Raw genomic sequence first — 25,929 nt, 5'->3', positions numbered from 1 at the left:
TGGAAGGAAACTGGGGAGTCAAACACAGGAAAAAAAAAATTAAAAATTAGTCATTAAATCAAAACAATTCATAACAAATAAAACTCAAAAACATTTTGGAACAACAGTTAAACATAAATATTGAAAATGTTTTTCTGCAAAAAAAAAAATAGACGGCCCAATTCACAGATTACTCAGCCCTCTGATGGACCAGGGGACATAAGTTAGGTGGGTGGGGGCCTAATTAATGAGTATACAATCCCTGCAACCAATTTGAGTGGGGTGGGGGCCTAATTAATGAGTATACAATTCCTGCAACCAATTTGAGTGAGGTGGGGGCCTAATTAATGAGTATACAATCCCTGCAACCAATTTGAGTGGGGTGGGGGCCTAATTAATGATTATACAATCCATGCAACCAATTTGAGTGGGGTGGGGGCCTAATTAATGAGTATACAATCCCTGCAACCAATTTGAGTGGGGTGGGGGCCTAATTAATGAGTATACAATCCCTGCAACCAATTTGAGTTGGGTGGGGGCCTAATTAATGAGTATACAATCCCTGCAACCAATTTGAGTGGGGTGGGGGCCTAATTAATGAGTATACAATCCCTGCAACCAATTTGAGTGGGGTGGGGGCCTAATTAATGAGTATACAATCCCTGCAACCAATTTGAGTGGGGTGGGGGCCTAATTAATGAGTATACAATCCTGCAACCAATTTGAGTGGGGTGGGGGCCTAATTAATGAGTATACAATCCCTGCAACCAATTTGAGTGGGGTGGGGGCCTAATTAATGAGTATACAATCCCTATATATATATATATATATATATATATACAAAGGGTGTATACAAAGAGTATACAAAGGGTGGGGGGCAGTAAAACAGTACAATGGAGCTTACAATATGAATTAGAGAAAAACAGTCTCGGCTGTGGGTGTATAGGGGCCCAGGATTGCATGCTGGGGACGTTAGTGAAAGCAAATATGCACGTGGGACACAAAAAGGTAAAAGCTCTAAAAAAAATGACACAAAAAAAAAACAATACATCAAAAAACAATTGCATGCATTCATATAAAGGGGACATTCACAGCATATTCCTGTCATGGATATTAAAAGTCATGATGAAATTAATACAAACATACAATGCATATAATGCAATATTAAAAGAACAAACTTACCTTCATATATTCCTTCTGCAGGACCCGAATAATGGCAGAACAGGTCTCTGGAATAATGATCCCCAGAGCCTGGGGGGAGATGCCTGTAGAGAACTTTAGGTCCTGAAGCCTTCTCCCTGTCGCCAAGTAGCGCAACGTGGCGACGAGCCTCTGCTCCGGAGTGATGGCTTGCCGCATGCAGGTATCCTGCCTGCTGATATAAGGGGTCAGCAAAGCCAGCAGACGGTGAAAAACGGGGTCCGTCATCCTGAGATAATTCCTGAAATCATCAGGATTATTCTCACGGATCTCACGGAGTAAAGGCATATGCGAGAGTTGGTCGCGCTGGCGCAACCAATTCTTTGTCCATGAACTCCTCCTCGCCCTGTTCACAGACTGGGCTCGGGTCAAAGTATTAACCCCAACACCAAGCCCCCATATAGCACGAACGAGTACATCCACTCTCCATGGCTTTGAAACGGTCGACTGGACAAACAAGCTTAACTGAACGCACTGAAGAACAGCCAGACCTATGAAGAACGACCTGAAACCCAGATACGAGCGGACCAGAAGCGCCTAACAACAGGTACCAACTGATCCACGCGTACCGAAAGACAGATACAAACCTCACAGGCAGACTGCGCCGCAGAAAACGGACAAATTAAGCTGAAGTCTGAAAAGCGCGAATCGTCTCTAATCAAACTTCTACTAACGCAAAGTCAGCAGAAGGAGCCCAAAGGGTGCTTTGCTGTGTCTTGGACTTCCTATTTCTAGTCCCGTCGTACGTGCTGTACGTCATCGCGCAAGCTTTCGTCGGACTGTTTGGGTATCCGTGTGTGGTCAAGTCCGTTCAGTGGAAAGTACGACGGACTGTCCGTCGGATTGTATGACGAACTAAGTACGCCATACAATCCGCTCGTGTGTACGCGGCATAAGAGTTCCAAAATCTGTAGTTTCGCTTCTACAAGTACCCAGTGGACATATGAGGTTGAACCTTTTATAACATGCTCCTTGGAAGCAGTGGTCTATCTTATTCAGTGCCCTTTTGGCCTACAGTATGTGGGGAGGACCAAAAGGGCACTTAAGGTTAGACTGAATGAACACATTGGTAACATTAGGTATGGCTTTGATAAACACCCAGTATCCAGACATTATGATGAAGTTCATAACAGAGACCCCTCTAACACGCTTTTTATGGGTATAGACAAATATAAACCTCATTGGAGGGGAGGATTACTGGTGAGGGAGATATCCCGCCTAGAAATGTCTTGGATATATACCGTATATACTCGAGTATAGGCCGACCCGAGTATAAGCCGAGGCCCCCAATTTACCCCCAAAAAACTGGGAAACCTATTGACTCGTGTATAAGCCGAGGGTGAGATATGCCTGTCCATCCCTGTGTGTGTCCGTCCATCCCTGTGTGTCCGTCCATCCCTGTGTGTCCGTCCATCCCTGTGTGTGTGTCCATCCATCCATCCCTGTGTGTGTGTGTGTGCGTCCATCCATCCATCCATCCCTGTGTGTGTGTGTGTGTGTGTCCATCCATCCATCCATCCCTGTGTGTGTGTGTGTCCATCCATCCATCCATCCATCCCTGTGTGTGTGTGTGTGTGTGTCCATCCATCCATCCCTCCCTGTGTGTGTGTGTGTGTGTGTCCGTGTGTGTGTGTGTGTGTGTGTGTGTGTGTGTGTGTGTGTGTGTGTGTGTGTCCGTGCAGCCTTGTGTGTCCAGCCTACCTGTGTCCCAAGCCTCCGTCCGGTCCCGTCCCGAGCCTCCGTGTCGTCCCGTCCCGAGCCTCCGTGTCGTCCCGTCCCGAGCCTCCGTGTCGTCCCGTCCCGAGCCTCCGTGTCGTCCCATGCCAGGATCGCCGCTCTTCGTCGGCGCCCTGGCGGCCATTCCCCTGTTCAAAAGCCGCGCCTCCCGCCTCCGCCTGTGATAGGCGGAACACTCAATTTCCCAGCAGTCTGTGTTCCGCCTATCACAGACATCGTCTCATCCTCGTCCGTAGTACGAGGATGAGCCGATGTCCGTGATAGGCGGAACACTGACTGCTGGGAAATTGAGTGTTCCGCCTATCACAGGCGGAGGCGGAGCCGGAGGCGCGGCTTTTGAAAGGTAGAATGGCCGCTGTCTGTCTGCTCGACACGCTGTTCGGGCAGTCAGACAGCGGTGACTCGAGTATAAGCCGAGGGGGGCACTTTCAGCCTCAAAAAAGAGGCTGAAAATCTCGGCTTATACTCGAGTATATACGGTAGGTTAAAAACTTATGTACCATATGGAATGAACGTTGACACAGATGTCAACGCCTTCATTAATAATGCTTAATGGCCCGATTGGGGTCTTTTATCCCCCTTTTTTGTGAGGATATATAGGAGATGGAAGGACTTGATATTTTGTATTACATTATGCAGGCCTATGATTTTAAAGATAAGGCTTATTTTATATTTTACCTGGATGGAGATAGATGAACATAATTCATGTTTATTTTGATATGCAAATATGTGCAACATATTTGTGTAGATTATGTGGGTCTTTTGATATACCATATAATTGTACCTGTTTATTTTATGTTACTTTTAATTATTTTTATGGCCAAAGTTTTATTGGTTTAAGTAATATTAATTTTTTATTGTATTCTGTGCATGTGCGCCTCGTCTGTCCCCAATAATATATTAGACTCCATTTCCGGTTAACTAATTGGTTACTTTCTGGGTTTTTTATGGTCTTAATGGTGAGATTGTGCCATTTGGGTGGAATGGACGTGGTACCTGCAATTAGCGTGTCTGATTTCGGATAACTTGTGTGCATGTTCCCTTTTGTCTGTTCCCAACGCTATGATAGACCCCATTTCCGGTGGGACATCTTTGCATTCTCGGAATGGCTGTGTTGTGCGGAATGGAGATCATGTGTTTTGGGTGATATGGATGAGGCGCCTTCTATATGTGATTGTAAACTCAGTCGAATGGCGCACTGGTAGTTCGGTTTTCGGGGGTTTCAGGGTTTTATCAAAGCTAGGTATCACCCACTGATGACAAAAAAGCCAAACATACATATTTTTTACCACATCAAAGAACTCTAGAGCCTCCTTAACACAGTGACTGGCAGGTAATGTCATACAGAATATCCTTGGGTGCAATGTTATGCAAGACAAACTCCGAAAGCATAAATAAAACAGAATGCAGCATATTTATAACACATATCTACAAGGGGATGCGCAGTCTTCGTATTTTCAGTCGAATACATTTTTGACGCTGGTAATATTTTATTTTTTAAATGAATTTGTGCCTGTGTGCTTTAAGTTTTGACTTAATCAAACCACAATACATTATTTTGTAAGTATTTATTGTTTTTTGTTCTGTAGAAGGAAAATAAGTCCTCATTACATTCTCAGCATCATTTGACATTTCCGAAACCATTGGCTGACACACAGAAAAGTCCTGTATACAATAACTAATGTTTCTCTTTGCCAACATGACAGCGTGTGCATCTATTTTGTCTAGAATGGCCTAAATACACATTTCTTGCCATGTTGCTGTCTTGAAATAAACAATGAGCCATATTTGCCATTTATGTTTGCTTTTGCTCTTTTAATAGTGTCTTTAAACTGAAGTGAATGGATTTCTGTAGTCGCCCTGAGCGGGCAGTGTCTTGATATACTATACTCAAATGAACCCATTGTGTATGTACTTTTCAAAAAGGAAGGTGCACAGATTGAGAACAACAAAAACATATATGGCAGGCCTAACAGATTGTCCAATTTTTTAACCTACAACTTTATTAAGTCAGCTATCTGCTTTTTGTGGTTTGTAGTATTTCTTTCTAACACTAGCATGCTAAAAAGCAATGTTTTCAGTATAATAGGGGAGGAACATGTTTCTGAAATACAATTGATCTTGCAACTCCAAAACATCTGTGATATACAGTATGAACCAGGTTGCTGATTTCATTGATCGGCCTCAGAAGAGCAGGATATTAGAATAATTAGCTTTTCTATTTTGCAGAAGCAAGGAACACTTTGTTGTTGATAGGTCTAGTAAGTCGAGCAGGAGCACTTCGTAATATATTTGTCTACATGCTTGACATATACTCATTTGAATGTTGTGGAAATGGACAAGAAAAGAATCCCTGGCGTGGATTGCAGACAGGATTTGTTTGCAATCAAGGGTTAAAGTTATTAAAGAAAGTAATTTTGGGGTTGTTGCTGGAGAAATGTGTTTGATGGCTTTGAAAAAAAAAGGTAGATGTTGTAACAGGTAGGCAACCCCTGGCAAGGATGCCACAAGCGGCAGGTGAAGTCTCTTTTGTAGGGACTTAACTCCCACCTCATCAGCAGAGCAGGGCAAGGAAGTGTCAGTGAGACACTAATGCATTCCAATCTCAGAGTTCCCCATACCGCACCTGCACTGAAGGGGAGGCGCTGTGCCCCCACACATTGTAAAAGATGGGAAACATTGTTTGGTTCTCTAACTTTGCTGTAGCTGCGATCATCAGCTTTTGTAATGGGGAAGAGATTGGGTGCAGTGCTGGTAGGGAGAGGGGGGGACAGTCCCTGTTTCCAGTAGGGGGTGGACTGTCATTGGCCACTGCTAAAGCCAATCACAGTTTTGCTAGCCCCACCATCTGGAGGAAGATGACTCTCTTGGTTGCCACTACCAATCTCAGAAAGAAAGAGATTTCACTGTGATTGAGAAAACCACAATCAGGTAACAGTTTGTGGAATTATTGTTGCTTCTGGGAACTTTGTTGACATTATTCCTGAACCTTTGTGTCACTTACTACTGAACCCCTGCACTCTGTGTCCCTTTAAGCCACAGCCAGTATTCAGTGCAATGAAAATCACACCCAACATTTCCTGTGGTGCAGAGCGCTGCACTTTTTCTCAGCTGCAGGGGTCCAACTTATTATCCTGCACACAGGCCCACTGCTTTCAGAAAATGCCCCTGACCTGAGCACATCATTGAGCATCCATTCCAGATGCTTTTATGTGACATTCCATACATCACGTACATCATATATATCATATAAATGAGCAGGAGGGGGGACAGATGTGCAAGAGGGTACAGTGGTGGAAGAGATAAGGGGGTTCAGTAGTGGGACAGAAGATCAGGGGGCTACAGTGCTGGAGCAGATGAGCAGGGGGGGTTCAGTGTGGGGGCAGATGAGAATGGGTTTCAATGGTGGGACAGAAAAGCAGGGGGGTAGAGCAGTGGGGAAGATGCAAAAGGATGTGTTTTGGTGGGATAGATGAGGTGACAGAGGTGAAAGAGATGTGCAGGTGTTACATTGGTAAGGCAGATGAGAAAGTGGGTTACAGTGGTTGGTAGACATATGCACACTGAAATATTTCCTTTCGGAATTTCATTTTCATCTTAAAAATACATTTATTTAGTTACTCTCAAAATACGTTTTTCGTTAAAAATTTAATTCGCTCGAAAATCCAAATGAATTAAGGTTGAAACTGTCATTGAAGGCGTATGGTGTCTGTCGAATGTTCAAAGAAGATTCGATTGAGCAGCTAAACTGTATGACTCTGTATAGTTTAGCTGCTCCGTCAAATCTTCTTAGAACTTTCGATGGACACATAAGCCAAAGATTCAACGTTTGTATGTTTTTTCGCTGCTTTGTCGAATCTTTGTTGTTCATGTTGAATGTATATAGTTCAAACAGAAAATGGACTGGTGCTAGTGATCACTGATCAGACAGGTAACAAGGTATATAGAATCTATATAGAATCTCAATCTATAGTATATAATCTATAATAATAAATCCCCCCCCCCCCCACAACACGGGCACCCTCTGAGGCTATCACAACACTAGCAACACTAGTATCACTATCAAGTTCAAAACACTAACACAATAGCAGCAGATTATTATGAAAAAGTTAAAGAGGTTGTAAACGTAAACGTTTTTTCACCTTAATGCATTCTATGCATTAAGGTGAAAAAACAGCCAACAGTGCCCCCCCCCCCCCCCCCCCACCATCGTTTTACTTACCCGACCCCTTGAAAGTCCCGCACTCACCTCCGACGTCCTCTTCGCCGCTCTCCCTGGACGTTGATTGGCTAGAGTGGATGGATTGAAAGCAGCGCAGCCATTGGCTCGTGCTGCTGTCAATCATATCCAATGACGTGGCGGGCCGAGCGATACAGCGAGTGGCTACGGCCACCAGCTGTATCACAGGAGCGTGCCCGCAAGCACTCCACATCATGCGAGGGAGCTCGCATAAAGTTGTGGAGTCCTTGCGGGAGGGAGCAGAGACAGCCGTTGAGGGACCCCAGAAGCCCAGGTTCGGGGCCACTCTGTGCAAAACGAGCTGCACATTGAAGGTAAGTACAGCATGTTTGTTATTTAAAAATAAATAAAAAATTTCCTTTAGTGACCCTTTAAGTTGAACTGTAGCTTGCTTCACTATTGTTATGCTGCTGTGCTTATGCTTAATTGCTACATAATTTAGGTTGTCTGACAAACAGACCAGCTAAGATTGGCTGTCTTCTGAAATGATTCAGTGAGTGTGTCTCTCTCTGCTAGCAATCGTAAGTGAAAGTAAAGCCGCGTACACACGGGCGGACTGTCTGGCCTACTTAGTCCGCCGAAATTTCAGCGGACAGTCCGCTCGTGTGTGGGCTTCAGCGGACTTTTTCAGCGTGCAGTCTGGCGGACTAAGTATTTTGGAATTTCCGTAATACTGTCCGTCGGACTCGCATTTCGGCGGACAATCCGCCCGTGTGTGTGCCAGTCCGCCGTACTTTTGAAATGAGCGGACTTTTCCCGCCTGGAGAAAAGTCCGCTCATTTCGAGCGGGTCTCCAGGTAGGCGGGGCCCGCGAAGGAGGCGTCGCTGGCCCCGCCGCCTGGTATGGACTTAAAGGGGAACCCCAACGCCGGAAAAAATCGGCGTGGGGGTCCCCACCAAGTCCACAACAGACCCTTGTCCGAGCACGCTACTCGGCCGGCCAGGAAAGGGGGGCGACCGAGCGCCCCCCCCCCCTCCTGAGCCGTACCAGGCCGCGTGCCCTCAACATGGGGGGGTGCCTTGGGGAAGGGGGGGCCGTGCGGCCCCCCCACCCCAAAGCACCTTGTCCCCATGTTGATGAGGACAAGGGCCTCTTCCCGACAACCCTGGCCGTTGGTTGTCGGGGTCTGCAGGCGGGGGGCTTATCGGAATCCGGGAGCCCCCTTTAATAAGTCACCATGTGGGCGGGGTCACCATGTGACACCAACCCATGTGACATAAAGCCATGTGACACCGCCCCATTGTCCCTATATAAGTGGCCGCGCAGTGCGTCCCTGGCATTCCGGCCGGAGAGATCGTCGAGGCAACATCTCCTGGAGAAGAAGAAGAAGAAGAAGAACAGAAGGCGGCGGCGACGGCGGCGACAGAAGACCGGGCCACCGCCTGTAAAAGAGCTATAAGAAGGCGCGGTGGCCCGGCAGAAGAACCGAAGAGGGGGACAAGACCCCCGAAGTCGGGAGAAGAGGCCGGCGGCGAGGAAGAAAGCCGGACTCCTCCGCTAGCAAAAGAGCTACAAGAAGATAGCGGAGGAGTCCGGCGAGAAGACCCCCGAAGACGGAAGACCCCCGGAGCTGTGCAATAAAGTATTTTATCTCGTGTGTTGTGTTTTTTTTGGTACTTTTATTTTACAGGTGAATGGGTAGGGGTACATTGTACCCCATACTCATTCACATAGGGTGGGGGGCCGGTATCCGGGGGCCCCCTTATTAAAGGGGGCTCCCGGATTCCGATAAGCCCCCCGCCCGTAGACCCCCGACAACCAACGGCCAGGGTTGTCGGGAAGAGGCCCTTGTCCTCATCAACATGGGGACAAGGTGCTTTGGGGTGGGGGGGCCGCGTGGCCCCCCCTTCCCCAAGGCACCCCCCCATGTTGAGGGCACGCGGCCTGGTATGGCTCAGGAGGGGGGGCGCTCGGTCGCCCCCCTTTCCTGGCCGGCCGGGTAGCGTGCTCGGACAAGGGTCTGTTGTGGACTTGGGGGGGACCCCCACGCGGATTTTTTTTCGGCGTTGGGGTTCCCCTTTAAGTCCATACCAGGCGGCGGGGCCAGCGACGTCTCCTTCGCGGGCCCCGCCTACCTGGAGACGCGCTCGAAATGAGCGGACTTTCCTCCGCGTGTGTGGGCGAGTCCGTTCATTTCAAAAGTAGGTCGGATAGTATGGCGAACTTAGTACGCCGTATTAGTCCGCTCAAAAAGTGGTGTGTGTGGTCAAGTCCGTTCATTCGAAAGTATGACGGACTGTCCGTCGGATTGTCTGACGGACTAAGTTGGCCAGACAGTCCGCCCCGTGTGTACGCGGCTTAAGTTGGCTGTACATGTGTACTTAGTTCTAGCTATTTTACTACTCCTCCTCTTTGGTTACGATCAGCCAATAACATTCATCATCATCATTTTTATTTTACTTCCCTCACCCAATTCCAGCAGCAATCTTTTCTCTCTATGTCAAATCTTTTCTCTCTATGTCAAATCTTTTCTCTCTATGTAGAATAATCCTGGACTAATAGAGTTAGTGCCCGTTCACACTACCGCGACTTGTCAGGCGACTTAGCCGCCTGACAAGTCGCGCTCCGTTCTGTACTATGGAACCGTTCTAATAGGAGCGACTCAAGTCGCTCCGACTTAGAAAAAGGTTCCTGTAGTATTTTCGGGGCGACTTCAGGCGACTTGCATTGACTTCTATACAGAAGTCATTTTGCAAGTCGCCGCTGAAGTCGTGTGCAGGTCGCGTCTGTGAGACGCGCTGCAAGTCGCGTCGCCCCTGTGTGAATGGGCACTTAAGGTTAGGCACATTCGACCACAGGTTCAATAGACACAGATTGTTATTGTCAGCGCCATGTCGAATCTCCTATCTATATAGAACTGTTGTCACAAGAAAAACAAAAATAAAGCATTTGTTTATGTTGGATCATCTTTCGTTTTTCGGATTCTGCACTTTCGTTACCGTTTGTTAAAACGATAACGAAAATACCTGAAATTTGGATGAAAATGCATTTGGACAAAAATGAATTCCCATGTCTAGTGGTTGAGCAGATGAGTTCAGTGTTAGGACAGATGAGAAGGTGATTCAGTAGTGAGACAGAAGATCATGAGGCTACGGCGGTGGAGCAGATGTTCAGGGAGGTACAGTGGTGGGGCAGATGAGAAAAGGTGTACATTGATGGGGCAGATGAGCAGGGGGGTTACAGTGGTGGTACAGAAGAGCAAGGGGTTACAGTGGTGATGCAGATGAGCTGGGGGTTTCATTAGTAGAAGGGATGAGAAGGGGGATCAGTGGTGGGACAGAAAAGCAGGGGGTTACAATGGAGGGACAGATTTGAAAGGAGGTACATTGGTGGGACAGATGAACATGGGGTTACAGTAGTTGGGCAGAAGAGAAGGGAGGTACATTGGTGGGAGAAATGAGCAGGGGGTTGCAGCGGTGGGACAGAGGAGCAGGGAGTTACAGAGGTGTGGAAGATGTACAGAGAGGTGCAGAGGAGAAAGACGGTACATCGGTGGAACACATGAGCAGGGGGTTACAGTGGTGGGGCAGAAGAACAGGGGGAACAGAGGTGGGACAGATGTGCAGGAGTTACAGTGGTGGGGCAGATGAGAAAGTGGGTTACAGTGGTGGGGTAGATGAGCAGATAAGTTCAGAGTTATGACAGATGAGAAGATGGTTCAGCGTACAGAAGAACATAGGGGTACAGAATTGGAGCAAATTGCAGGGAGGTACAGTGGTGGGGCAGATGAGCAAGGGGTTACAGTGGTGGCACAGAAGAGCAGGGTGGTACAGTGGTGGGGATGATCAGAAAGGGGGTACATTGGTGGGGCAGATGAGCAGGGGATACAGTGGTGGAACAGATATGCAGGGTAGTACATTAGTGGGCCAGATGTGCAGGGTAGTACAGTGGTGGGGGGTGGATGTGCAGGGGGTTAGTGGTGGGAGAGGAGCAAGGGGGTACAGTGGTGAAACAGATTTGCAGAGGTGACAGTGATCGGAGTTGTGAAGGTGTATGCATTGGGGCTGATCTGAGGCGTGAGAGTACAGGATGTTACTTTGTCACCATTACTCAAGTAGTTTACAGCATTTACTTTATAAAAAATCCTTTTTGTGATTGAGAGTGTGAAGTTAACTTTTTTTGTTATAAAATCAGCATGCTCAATTTCTTTAAAAACATTTTTCGGCACACTGTGCTCAAAAGGTTGCCTACCCCTGTGTTATAACGTGAAAGAAACAGACAAATTGATTAGCCGCCTGGCACTTAAAGTAGATTCAAACCCTAAAAGAATCACGTTTAGCTGTTTACTTTGCAAGGCATTTTTCCACTGAGATTAGTGAATTTGGTGAAGCCTTGCTGACTTCCATCACCCAATCATGTACAAGCAAAAATGCAGTTTTTTTTAATGTCATTGCACATGATCGTATATTCTTTGCTTCATAACATTTATCAAGCTCTGGGGCAATTTATCTTGCAAAGTGAACAGCTTATTTGCCTTTAGTAAATCAACCTTTATTTATCATAAACAATTCTATATATTTGTAGAACCCTCTAGTAGTGTGCTAGAGAAGATAAGTAAATTTAAGTAGGCCTGGATGGCAGCTACGCCTGTTTAGTTTCATTCTGGGCTGGGAGTGGTTCAGAGTAAGTGCTGGGTGACTTACAGGTGGCATCACTAAGACCTCCTACTTCTTTCTAGAATCTTCTTTCTGGAAAGAGAGGCTAGAGGGGAGGTGGAGCCACCTGGAGTATTCTGAGGAGCCCTGACCAATCCCCAACTTGGATTGGCAGGGGACAGGCCTCCTTAAATTCCCAAAGTCAGCCCAGCTGGGGAGAAGGTGTCTGGTGTAAGAGCTGGAGTGAGAGAGTGTGGAGGTTGTCGGGGCCTTTGAGGGAGTGCCCCAGTCTGAGGGGGTGACCTTGGGCCTGGCCTTGAGTGCAGTTAGGACAACTTTCAGGAATGCATGAAGAGGTCCTGGACTGGAGGCACAAGAGAGAGCAAAGAGGGGAGAGCGAAAGAGAGCACTGCTCAGAGACTCCAGGGAGGACAACTGGTCGCAGCCAGGAGGGCTGGTGAGTGAGGCACAGTTAGGAGGACTGGGGAAGCATGCCTAAGAGGACTGGGAGCTTGCAGTTTGAGATGGGTGCAGAACCAGAAGTGTGGACTGTGGTGGAAGGGGCAGCGGAATGAGGCAGCTGCAGCCAGGAGGGCTGGCAGGGCCTTACGAGGGCTAACTGGGATCAGTAGGAGCAGTTAGGGCAGCTAGCACAAGGACTTTTTTACTATATAATTGGAGCCCGCGTACCCAGCCTCCAAAGAGCATTTGTCAGCGTCAGGCCTAACCAACAAATAGTGATAGCTGTTCCTTGGGAACAGAGTGAAGTGCTAGAGGCAACTAGAAGTAACAGTCCGCAGCAAATGATAGGCTTGTGGAGTGAGGAGTGATGAGCTTCAAGCAAGTTTGTGCAGAAGGAAGCTGAAGTAGTAATGTACAAGAAGTGTACATAGTTGTCCTAAAACCAATTGCTATTTATGCATGCTGGCCATCCCATAGCTCCCATCCCCATCCAAGTTATACCCCTCAATAAAACAAAAAATAACAAAGTTCACAGACTGCTTTATATCTTGGAGTGCCTGAACGTGAATGCAGGGCTGGACAGGGTTACAGACAGATCATAAATCTCAGCAGCCCCTACCATTACATACTTTTTTTTTTTAATAAAAGGATTATATACATCTTTATTTTCATAATGTATCACTGCTGCAGCATCTTTGCATCCAGCAATGGCTGGTTGGTATATGTTAGGAACAATTTTCTCATGGTAACAACATTGGACTATCCCTAAGTAATGTGTGCTGAAAGGGCCACTTGCAGTCTCTTTCAAAAACTGGTATGACAATGGCAATGCAACAGCATAATTGGGAACGGGGCAGAGCATTGTTAATCTTTAACAGAAAGTATCTAAACAAGGACTTTCATGGCATGAATAGAAGGCATTATTTAAATTGAAGCTGCACGTTTTTGAACATTGAAAATTATTTTTGATTCCATTAATATGCTAACATGTGTGTGAGATTGTAGTATTTGGTTTACATTTACTTTTATTAGAGACATTAGGCATTGGAGACAATCCCTATTGGGGATTATTTACGAAAGGCAAATCCACTTTGCACTACAAGTGCACTGGAAAGTGTAATCGTTGTAAATAAATCGGAGTAGATCTGAAATGAGGGGAAGCTCTGCAGATTTTATCATCCAATCATGTGTAAACTAAAATGCTGTTTTTTATTTTCCTTGCCTGTTTCCCTCAGATTTACAGTGACTGCACTTCCAAGTGCACTTTCAGTGCAAAGTGGATTTGCCTTTCGTAAATAACCCCCAGTGCCTTCTTATTTCCGATATTGTCATTAGGTCATAGATTGTTGTTTGATATGCATGTCTCATGCAGCATCTGGCTCTGAAGTTTTGTTTGTTGCACAACCCTGGGAATTCAGTAACATGCCATAAACTAGAATTCTCACTCTTGAAAAATGAGCAATAAAGTTTGCCTGGCAAGGGCTTTGTAAGTGTTTTTTGAACTGGTACAGAGCAAGAATGTTTAGTATAAGAATTAGTGACTAAGCCAAGTGTGAACTAGTAAATTTGTTAGGTGCAAATAGCATAACTGACTATGCTATACACAAACATGCTGACATGTTAGCAACAATTAGCAATCTTTACAAAGAAATGATTCACTCATCTCATTTTCATCAAGCATACTAATCAATGTACTCACTAATCACCAGCAATATATTATAGCCAATAAGTCTTGCATTAACCTATCTAGATTCAACTTACATAGAGCTAGTTATATAGGTATTTTTTTTTAATCTGGATAAACATTTAACTAATTAAAGTTACATTATATGTTGGAGTCTGGAGCTCATGAATGTGATTTGAAATTTCACACTTTTTGTATTCACACATCAGGTTGTTCTGATTTCCAAATCTTTAAAATAACATTATGCAGAAGAAATCTCTACAATATTTTCTGTGTTTTTTTTTTTTTTAGTGTTGTGAAGGACAGCAACACTTTTTTGGAATTTACCCTAGCAATTTTGTGGTAAAATCAATTTCAAAGCTGGGCATATAAACACAATACAAATACGCAAGCTCATGTCAGTCTCACCATCTATAAATACTGTATAAGGTACAGTTCAGGAAAATAAATGAAAACCACTAGTCCTGTCAAGTTGGACAATTTGCTGTTGGCTCTATGCACATGTTATAGATCTGTTGGCTCTATGCAGTAAAAATAACATTACACTAATTTTGCATTACCTATGAGGTTGTTTAAAAGACTTTTTCATACATCTTGAGGCCAAGTTCACATATGTGCAGCCGTGGGTTCATCATTGGGGTCTGGTGCGTGTCTGTTCACCTGTTTAGGTGCAAATCAGGTCTGAATTTTTGCCTGAATTTGTACCTGAATCTGACCCAGACACGCACAGGACCTTTTTCCTATCCAAACCGCGGCTGCCCCGGACTCCATTGAGAGCTGGTCACACTCAAACATCATGCGAATTGGAAGCTGGGAAAAATATTATACTTGAAATCACACTAAAAATCTCAGTTAAATCACACTGTATAAGTGTGAATCAAGGCTAAGGGTTTGTTCACACAATCAGAGTAGCACAACACAGTTTGAATGGAAGCACAAGGAAAATAGCCTTGTTTCCTAATGTTTCAGATCACACTAATGCCCTCCTTTGGTTTGCACTGTAATAAAATAGGACATAGTAATAGTATATATTACACAAAAAGAGAAAGTGGTCATAAAATGCACTTTAACACCTGCAGAAAATGCAATGCAGTCCAACTTAAAAACACATGGCAGAATGCACGGTAACAACCATAACTTACACACTTTATTTTTTATATTTTGCAGGCACACCAGGACATTCCAACAGAGGCCTTCATTCCTTAGCTATAAAGGGGCATTCCAGTTTTGTACTCTTTTCTACAGAGACATTTGATGGAAACCACCAAGCATGTTACCCTGTTCTACAGAGACTCTTGCTAGAAACAGCCAAGCTTCTTATGCCACGTACACACGGGCGGACTGTATGGCGTACTTAGTCCGTCTAAACACATTTCAGCGGACAGTCCGCTCGTGTGTGGGCTTCAGCGGACTTTTTCAGCGTGCAGTCTGGCGTACTAAGTATTTCGGATTTTTCGAAATTCTGTCCGTCGTACTTTGGTTTCAGCGGACAATCCGCTCGTCAGTAGGCTAGTTCGACAGGCTAAGAATGGCGCATGCTCAGAAAGGATTTACACGGCGGAAGGGTGCTTTGCTGTGTATTGGACTTCCTATTTCTAGTCCCGTCGTACGTGCTGTACACGTCATCGCGCAAGCTTTCGACGGACTGTTTGTGCATCCGTGTGTGGTCAAGTCCGTTCAGTTGAAAGTATGACGGACTGTCCGTCGGATTGTATGACGGACTAAGTACGCCATACAGTCCGCTCGTGTGTACGCGGCATTACTCTGTTCTACAGAGACTTTTGATAGAAACAGCCAAGCTTGTTATCCTGTTCTACAGAGACGTTTGATAGAAACAGCCAAGCTTCTTACCCTGTTCTACAGAGACTTTTGATAGAAACAGCCAAGGATGGTTCAATTAGACATTGATATCATGTTTGTACACTTTTTATATGAATTAAATAATGTATATCAATTAATAAACATCCTTATATTCATCTTTTGCAACCACGTGCTTCGTTAAATGTCCTAAACTTTTGTTCTGTTTTCTTATACTGATAGGGATGGAGGCATATGACCTTACCAGGCCATGGCTTCATACAAAGTCCCACTAATCCCATTTCCCTTTTCCCCTTTTTTAGTATTCACCAGGGATGGAAGCACGTGGTGGCATTCAACCCAACATTATTGTCCATATTATTTGTGCCTCTAGTTTGCCTATGCTAGTCTCACCTAGTTTAATTTTGGTATCATTATTATCAGATTTATTGTTATACTCCATTTACTTATTTTTGGTGGTGAATTCATTATATCCCCAACAGGTGTGTAATCTTGCTCTCTGTGCCTTATAGTGGTGTGTGGGTTAGCATCCGTTGGCTGTCCCTTTCCGTCTAGTCCGGGAGCTGCGATGCACACTGGCGGACTCCTCCCCCCTCCCCGCAGATAGAAGGTAGGGGACTGGAGAATGGCACCATGAATGGTACCTTGATTTGTGTTTAGACATGTGCATTAGTTTTCGTCCGAATGCATTTTCATCCGAATTTCGGGTATTTTGACAAACGATAACGAAAGTGCAGAATCCGAAAAACGAAAGATCCGACATAAATAAATGTTTTATTTTCGTTTTCGTTGTTACAACAGTTCGATATAGAATAGGAGATTCGACGTGACTCTGATAATAACAATCTGTGTCTATTGAACCTGTGGTCGAATGTGCCTAACCTTACCTCTATTAATCCAAGATTATATAGAGAAAATATTCGATAGAGAGAAAATATTCAACATAGAGAGAAAAGATTGGCCAGAGAGAAAATATTCTAAAGTGCTAATTTTAAAGGCTAATATGCAAGTTACTGTCCTAAAAAGTGTCTGGGGACCTGGGATGTATCAATGCAAAAAAAAGTTTTAAAAACGTCAGTTCTTTCGGGAGCAGTGGTTTTATTAATGATTAAAGTGAAACAATAAAAGTGTAATATTCCTTTAAATTTCATACCTGGGGGGTGTCTATAGCATGCCTGTGAAGGAGCGAATGTTTCCCGTGCTTAGAACTGTCCCTGCACAAAGTGTCATTTCTGCAGGAAAAAAGTAATTTAAAATCACTCGCGGCTATAATGAATTGTCGGCTCCCGTAATACAGAGAACACATCATTGAAAGTCATTGATGAAAAAAAAATTTAAAAGAAAAAGCGTGGGGTTCCACCAAATTTAATTACCAGGCCCTTCAGGTCTGGTATGGATATTAAGGGGAACCCTGCATCAAATGTAAAAAAAAATTGACATGGGGTTCCCCCTAAAAATCCATACCAGACCCTTTATCTAAGCACGCAACCTGGCAGGCCACAGGAAAAGAGGGGGGGACGAGAGAGCGCCCCCCCTCCTGAACCGTCCCAGGCCACATGCCCTCAACATTGGGAGGATGCTTTGGGGTCCCCCCAAAGCACCATGTCTCCATGTTTATGGGGACAAGGGCCTCATCCCCACAACCCTAGCCAGTGGTTGTGGGGGTCTGCGGGCGGGGGGCTTATCAGAATCTGGAAGCCCCCTTTAACAAGGGGACCCCCAGATCCCGACACCCTGTTTGAAATGGTAAGGGGTACAAAAGTACCCCTACCATTTCACAAAGAAAGTGGGGAATGAGATGCCCATGTACAGAGGCAGCCTGTCCATTGGGGTGCCCGGGCGCTGCCCCCTCTCTCCAGGCCACCCCCTATATGCATTGGATAGATTCATGCATAGCATGAGCCTATCCATTGTCACTGCAGCCACCCCCTATTCATGCATCCAGGCCCCTTTCAGGGCACTGGGTGCATGAATTACAGCAGCCAAGGTCTTTTTTGAAGCACAGAGGCTCTAATAGGCTTCAAAATAGGGTGGCCTCCGGTCGCAGAGCATGCGTCTGGAGCCCACCCAGGTGTGTTACAACAGTGAATGACTATATTCACTTTTGAGACACTGATCCTCAATCTGACAAATCAGAAGTGGGTGTGAGACCCAACTCCCAATTTGTCACTAAGGAGGAGGGAGGAAATGGAAGCCATTAAATGAAATAGTGCTGCGCAGAAAAAAAGGGGGAGAAAGGGGATGGGGTAAGGGGGGGGGAGAGAGAGGAAGGGAGAAGAAAAGGACTAGAGGCAAAAGAGAAAGGGGGGTTTGAAAAGTGCAGGGATAATGTGTCAGAACTGAGGCTCATTCAAATCCAATAGGCACAAAAGTGTGAAAAAAATAATAAAAAATACCGTTCACTACCTATCTATATAAGTAGACTGATTCTAGTGCAAAAGTGCAATCAATAAATAAAGATATCTGTGATCAAAAGAAATTACCAACCAAAAACAACTTCATATACAGCTCAGAAAATGTCTATATAGGCTAATGCCATATAAAGTGCAGCATTGTGATAGCAAGATATATATCTATATAAAGTGCAAGTGCCAATAATAAACATGCAAACACTGCAAACTATGTGCAAACTTTGCAGCAATGTTGTAAGTGTCTGTGCAAATAGCATAAAAATATTGTACAGTCCTTCAATAACTTAGGGTATTTCAAGTAAAGTGCTGGTGCTCCCAAGTGATACCACAACAGAGAGGGGGGAGTGTGTGATGTTCCTTTCCTTTTCCATTTGTTTGAGTGAATGGGTGTCCCCTTACCTTACTGCTGTAAGGTTACAGCATAAAAGTGTCCGCAAACGAGGTGTCCCCAGGGCGATTACACTGTTAGCTGGTCATCTCTGGGTGTACTTGGGATGAAAATGCAATCTCTCCTTTCTCATCAATATAATGGATGGACCTCATAGACAGGGCAAGAGGGATGCTTGATAGTATGATATCGTTTTTTTTTAACTTTTTTATGAAAGTAAATTAACAGGGTACTCACATTTAAAAATAGTAAAAATAGACAGTAACACAAAGGGGCGGCGAGCTTGTGAACGTCACTTCCGGTGTCTCGTTCTCCGACGCGTGTTTATCACGATCACGTGATTTCATCAGGGATAGAACAGAGACAATGGAAGTGTCTTTTATATCCCAATGTAAAATATGCATGGTGGCCATTTTCTTGAAGTTTCGGTCACCGGAAATAGAATCGTGGCCATTTTTTTGTGTTTTTGTCACCGGAAATTCATCGGCGGCCATTATTTTGGTGGTTATCGATCGGAAATAGACTCCTGAGCGGAACAAACCATTCGTGACCCCAGAAGTCTGCTATCAGCAATCTTTTCTTCAAATGTTCGGCACATAAACCAAGGGTGTATGATATAAAAGAATAAAAAATAATAATAATATGAGCCAGATATTTAGCATCTGCTAGTGCATGCTAATATAAACTAATATTTTATTTTAAAAAATTTAAAATAAAATAAAATGGGTATGTCTTAAAAATTAGTTTATCCAACAGGGGTTTATGCTAAAAAAAAGGGAATTACAATCCCCGTGTTATGAAAATACCTAAATGTATGGTGTAGAATTATATATGTAAAAAAATATATAAAAAATACAAAATTGTACATTGGCAGAGAGGAAATTTAAAAATAATGGTTTTAAAATCCAAGAGACCTCTATTTCACATACTAAATAGGTGCTGAAGATATTTAAAATAAATACTTAGCTACAGATAAAAGAATATTAAAGAAAGAAAATTAAAAATCATTAATAAAACATTTTATATCAAAATCTATATTGAGGCCTTGGGGTGAAAGAGTGTCTAGGGTGAAGATCTATTTAGATTCTAATTGGCTGAGCGTCCTTACTTTATGGCTTCCTCGCCAGTGTCTTACATAGGGTTCTATACCCCAAAATTTTAACTCGGAGGGATCTTTGTTATGAGATGCCTAGATACGCTTTGTTTGTCAAAGCCTTTAAAAATATTCTGTACGTGTTCCTTTATACAGATTCTCAAAGATCTCTTCGTGCGGCCTATATATTGAAGGCCGCAACTACACTCTAAGGCATAAACTGCCCCTTCAGTATTGAAGCATATAAACTCTTTAATCTCATATATATTTCCTATACTTGTTGAAACGAAATCTTTTTTCTTTTCTTTCGGGCGTTTCATTCTTATGCACGCATAGCAACGTTTGCAAGGGAAGAAGCCTTTCCCAGTGAAAAATATGGAACCTCTTTTTGCATGATCTGGGATATTTTTTACTATTTTGTCTTGAATAGTGGGAGCTCTTCTATAAATGAACTTAGGCACTGGGGGAAGAATATGTTGCAATTGTTTGTCGGCCAAAAGGATATTCCAATTATGTTTGATGATTTTCTCTATTTGTTTATATTGGGCATTGTAATCAAGAATAATAGGTACTAGATCCCTTAAAGTTTCTCGTTCAGGTTTATCTTTAATTAATTCTTTTCGATCCATACCTAAGACTTCCGTAATTTTTTTATTAATAAATTTGTTTCGTATCCTTTCTCTACGAAGTTTAACTTCATGGTCTCTACTTGTGTTTTGTATGAGTCTTCATGAGTACAATTCCTTCTTAGACGCATGAGTTGTCCTTTTGGTATATTATATACCCAGTTCCTATGGTGACAGCTTTCTAATGGTAAATAGCTATATTTGTTTACATTCTTGATGTGTGTTTTGGAGGACAGCATATTATTTTCCTGTAGGATCTCAAGGTCTAGGAAGGTGATTTTTTTATCGCTTATTTCCCAGGTAAGTTGGATATTCCTGTCGTTGATGTTTAGTCCTTCTAAAAATTCAGTAAGGCCCTCCTTACTGCCACTCCATAGTATCACAATGTCATTGATATATCTTCTATATATGTGAAGGCCTTCTAGGATATTAGAAAATACTTTTTCCTCCTCCCATTTTGTCATAAAGAGGCCTGCTATGCTGGGAGCAAATTTTTCTCCCATTGCAACTCCCGTTTTTTGAAAATAATAGCTATTCTTTAAACACGAAGAGACCTTTGAGAATCTGTAAAAAGGAACACGTACAGAATATTTTAAAAGGCTTTGACAAACATAGCGTATTTAGTCATTTTGCCACCTTTCATAACAAAGATCCCTCCCAGTTAAAGTTTTGGGGGATAGAACCCTGCAATACTGAAGGGGCAGTTTATGCCTTAGAGTGTAGTTGTGGCCTTCAATATATAGGCTGCATGAAGAGACCTTTGAGAATCCGTATAAAGGAACACGTACAGAATATTTTAAAAGGCTTTGACAAACGTAGCATATCTAGGCATTTTGCCACCTTTCATAACAAAGATCCCTCCCAGTTAAAATTTTGGGGTATAGAACCCTATGTAAGACACTGGCGAGGAAGCCATAAAGTAGGGACACTCAGCCAATTAGAATCTAGATGGATCTTCACCCTAGACACTCTTGCACTCCAGGGCCTCAATATAGATTTTGATATAAACTGTTTTATTAATGATCTTTAATTTTCCTTCTTTAATATTCTTTTATCTGTAGCTAAGTATTTATTTTAAATATCTTCAGCACCTATTTAGTATGTGAAATAGAGGTCTCTTGGATTTTAAAACCATTATTTTTAAATTTCCTCTCTGCCAATGTACAATTTTGTATTTTTTATATATTTTTTTACATATATAATTCTACACCATACATTTAGGTATTTTCATAACACGGGGATTAAGACGTACCCTTTTTATTTTTATTTTGAATTTTTTTGAATAAAATATTTTCTTTTTTTTCAGATTTTAGCCCCTAGTTTTATATTAGCATGCACTAGCAGATGCTAAATATCTGGCTCATATTTTTTTTAATTCTTTTATATCATACACCCTTGGTTTATGTGCCGAACATATGAAGAAAAGATTGCTGATAGCAGACTTCCGGGGTCACTCGGGAGTCTATTTCCGATCGATAACCACCAAAATAATGGCCGCGTGACAAAAACACAAAAAAATGGCCGCAATTCTATTTCCAGTGTCCGAGACTTCAAGAAAATGGCCGCCATGCATATTTTACATTGGGAAATATCCCTGATGAAGTCACGTGACCGTGACGAACATGCGTCGGAGAACGAGACACCGGAAGTGACGTTCACGAGCTCGCTGCTCGTCTGTGTTCCTGTCTATTTTTACTATTTTTAAATGTGAGTACCCTGTTAATTTACTTTAATATAAAAGTTTTAAAAAAACACTATCATACTATCAAGCATCCCTCTTGCCCTGTCTATGAGGTCCATCCATTATATTGATGAGAAAGGAGAGATTGCATTTTCATCCCAAGTACACCCAGAGATGACCAGCTAACAGTGTAATCGCCCATGGGACACCCCGTTTGGGGACGCTTTTATGCTGTAACCTTACAGCAGTAAGGTAAGGGGACACCCATTCACTCAAACAAACGGAAAAGGAAAGGAACATCACACCCTCCCACCCTCTGTCGTGGTATCACTTGGGAGCACCAGCACTTAACTTGAAATACCCTAAGTTATTGAAGGACTGTACAATATTTTTATGCTGTTTACACGGACACTTACAACATTACTTTGCGGAGTTTGCACATTGTTTGCAGTGTTTACACGTTTATTATTGGCACTTGCACTTTATATAGATATATATCTTGCTATCACAATGCTGCACTTTATATGGCATTAGCCTATATGGACATTTTCTGAGCTGTATATGAAATTGTTTTTGGTTGGTAATTTCTTTTGATCGCAGAGATCTTTATTTATTGATTGCACTTTTTGCACTTTTGCACTAGAATCAGTCTACTTATATAGATAGGTAGTGAACAGTATTTTATATTATTTTTATGAGTTTTTTCACACTTTTGTGCCTATTGGATTTGAATGTCAGTTCTGACACATTATCCCTGCACTTTTCAACCCCCCTTTCTCTTTTCTCCCTTCCTCTCACCCTTCCCTCATCCCCCTCTCTTACCCCATCCCCTTTCTCCCCCCCTTTTTTTCTGTGTAGCACTATTTTATTTAATAGTTCTATTTGTGGGTTTGAATAACTCTTTCCAGTGCATGCAGCAATACCCTCCCTTATCCACTTAATTGGCTGGTGCAGAGATACCTCTATTCGAGTAAATGGAAGCCACTATCACCGTGATAACCCATGGAGAGCAATAGAACCGGAAGCTGCCACTGCCAAGCAGGTTAAGCTGCTGGTGATGGAGTAACTATTACTGACTGTGGGGGTGGCACACTGTTTTCTGCCCCCCCCCAAAAAAGTTTTCTACCGGCCACCACTGCCCATGTGACTAAAAATGCTGAGGTATGTCTTGGAGCTCTTTAGAACTGAAGAAGCCGCTTGGGTAAGTGGTGAGAAACCTTCGACATTAAAAAAAAAAGTCTAGTTGAATGTTTATAACTAAATAGCTTAAAAGGGTTTGTTAACCCATATAACTTAAACTCTGCATTCTGCAAGACTCTCTATTAGAACCTGGCAGATCACACTGTACCTGTGTTATAGAAAAACATGTGCTGTAAATACCCATTTAGGGCTGTCTTCAGGCCGGTCACATGACTCGCAGTCGCTGTACAGCTCAGATGAATGGATACTGCAGGAGGGGCCGTGATCTCCCTCTGACGTCAGCTGGGGAGATCACATGGCTGCTCAGCCTCTCCTACAGTAGCCATGGAAACTGGCAGAGAGTCAGGTGACTGGCCTGAAGACATCACTGAAATGGTATTTACAGCACTCGTTTTTCTAAAAGAATAATGCAGTGTGCTCTGCCAGGATATCACAGAGGGGCTGGTAGTGAGCAAAAAAAATTTTACATTTTACCAGAAGCGGCGGGGGGGGGGGGGGGGGAGGGCTGTGGTGCAGAGACACAGACACAAGCTGACATGCAGGAAGGAGGGTGGTGAGGGGGGAGAGAGGAGAGCAGAGGGGACAGCGTATGATGGAGGGCTGCAATTAGACCACAGTGATCAAGGTGGAGCTGCCCTGATTTTTGTCATCTGTTTAAAGAGGGGATACAGGAAGTGCCAGATTCATTTTTTTTTTATAGTTTGGGGGGGGGGGGGCAGATTACACCGCACAAGCACTGTGCTGTTTAATCTGCTTTAAGGTACCAGAAAATCAATATATTTTTTGTGGTTAACAAACGCTTTAACTAAAATCTGAATAAATGTGAACCTTCATACATATAATGCAATTACAAATATGTAGCTCACAGATACCTGTTTAATCCAATACAAAAGTGCATCACCTTCACATGGCTTGGCCTACCCCTACCCTGTTTCCCCGAAAATATAAGCCCTACCCCCAAAATAAGCCATAGTTAAAGTCCTTGTAGGTCTTATTTTCAGGGTAGGGGTTATTTTTGGGGAAACAGGGTAGGGCTTATTTAGGGGGTAGGGCATATATTGCAGCCATCACCGACAATCACGCTAGGTCTTATTTTCAGGGAAACGGGGTAACAGAGTTATTCTATTTGGCTTTGAAGAAAAAGTAAATGAATAACGAGTAAGGGAAATGTTCCCGATACAGCATACACTGATAAAATCTGCTACTATTTTACTGAATTACTTGTCTGTTCTTGAGACTACGGAGAGCTTATCAGTGATACACTGTCACAACTGTGCAACTAACAACAATCACTGCAGTTCCATGTACTGCGTAAGTATGACTATATATTTTACAGACTTGCTTTATTTGCAGTTAATCTATTATTTAAAAAAACAAATTCTGGAGGAAGAAAGTTGTAAAAAGCAATTTACAACTGGTGATTTCATATTGTCCATTTATTTATCTACTGAAAAACGTGGGATGAGTAGCAGCATGGTTTGATATTGACAAGCTTGCAGGGAACTAAATTATAGTAGCATGGTCCAGTGAACAAATGGTACTGATCTGATTATATTATATAAAAGAACAGTAATTTTAACAGAACCTAAGCAATTATTAAAAGTAGCAGGTTAGAAATAGGCAATTGCTCAGGCAGCAAATAGGCAATTAATATAACATGCAGGCAAAAAGAATGGGCAATCATTTGGTCTGTGAGTGCACTTGGGACTGCGAGTGCACATGGGTCTGTGGGTGCATGTGGTCTGCAAGTACCTGTGTATTGTCTTGTTGAGTACCTTTGTATTGTATTGTTGAGTAGTAGTGTCAGGAAGCTAGTTGTTTGGTAATTTGGACAGGGTATAACCCCAATCCTCATTAAATTGGTAGGTACGATGCTGGGAGGGTGTGGAGATGCGACTCGGTGTACTTCTTGCGGCATGTATGCATTCCTTGATTATCTGATCGAGGGCGAATACTGCTGTGCAAAATGTAAGCACATTGTTTCCCTGGAAGCCCAGGTTCTGAAACTAGGGAAGCAACTGTCAGCGCCGAGAAGACCCTCCATACTAAGAGCCCTTTCACACTGAGGCAGCACGACTTGCAGCGCGACTGCCTCAGGCGACCGGGATCCGACTTTAGCGGCAACTTGTGAAATTACTTCTGTATAGAAGTCAATGCAAGTCGCCCCAAAAGTCGTACAGGAACCTTTTTCTAAGTCGGAGCGACTTGAGTCGCTCCGATTAGAACGGTTCCATTGCATAGAGCGGGACGCGACTTGTCAGGCAGCTAAGTCGCCTGACGGGTCGCCACTGTGTGAACCGACCCTAAAGAAGAGCCGGGAATGTACTTGGCAGGTGCCGGCTAGGCTTGTGCAATTCGTTTCGTAATGAATCGAAATTCGGACAAATTTTGCATCTTTCAGGCATTTGGAGGCACAGAAATATAACGAATGAATTCGAATGAATTCAAATGAATTTGGTAATTCTTTAAAGATCTAATGAAATAAAAGGTCAGCTCAAAGTAAATGTTATAGTCCAATTAGCTAATTCATTTTGTGCCGGAGGATGGATTACTGGCAAAGTGCATTCCTGAGAACTGAGTTAGAAGGGTGTTGTATTGTATTTGAGCCGAGGAGAAGAGACGTTGTCATTGTGTGTGTTAAAAGATTCAATAAACAAACGACTTTCCAAACTATGAATCATTATCACGAATGTCTATACATACATAAATAGCGAATTTTAACAAATACAAACAAATGAATTTGACACTCTACGAATAATAACGAATTATCCAAAAACGTATTAACGTAACATAATGAATATAACAGAACTAAAT

The sequence above is a fragment of the Lithobates pipiens genome, unplaced genomic scaffold (genome assembly GCF_037356315.1).
Source record: "Lithobates pipiens isolate NorthernLeopardFrog02 unplaced genomic scaffold, aLitPip1_a1.2 Scaffold_25, whole genome shotgun sequence".
NCBI lineage: Eukaryota > Metazoa > Chordata > Amphibia > Anura > Ranidae > Lithobates > Lithobates pipiens.
Note: the sequence above shows the minus strand (reverse complement) of the source record.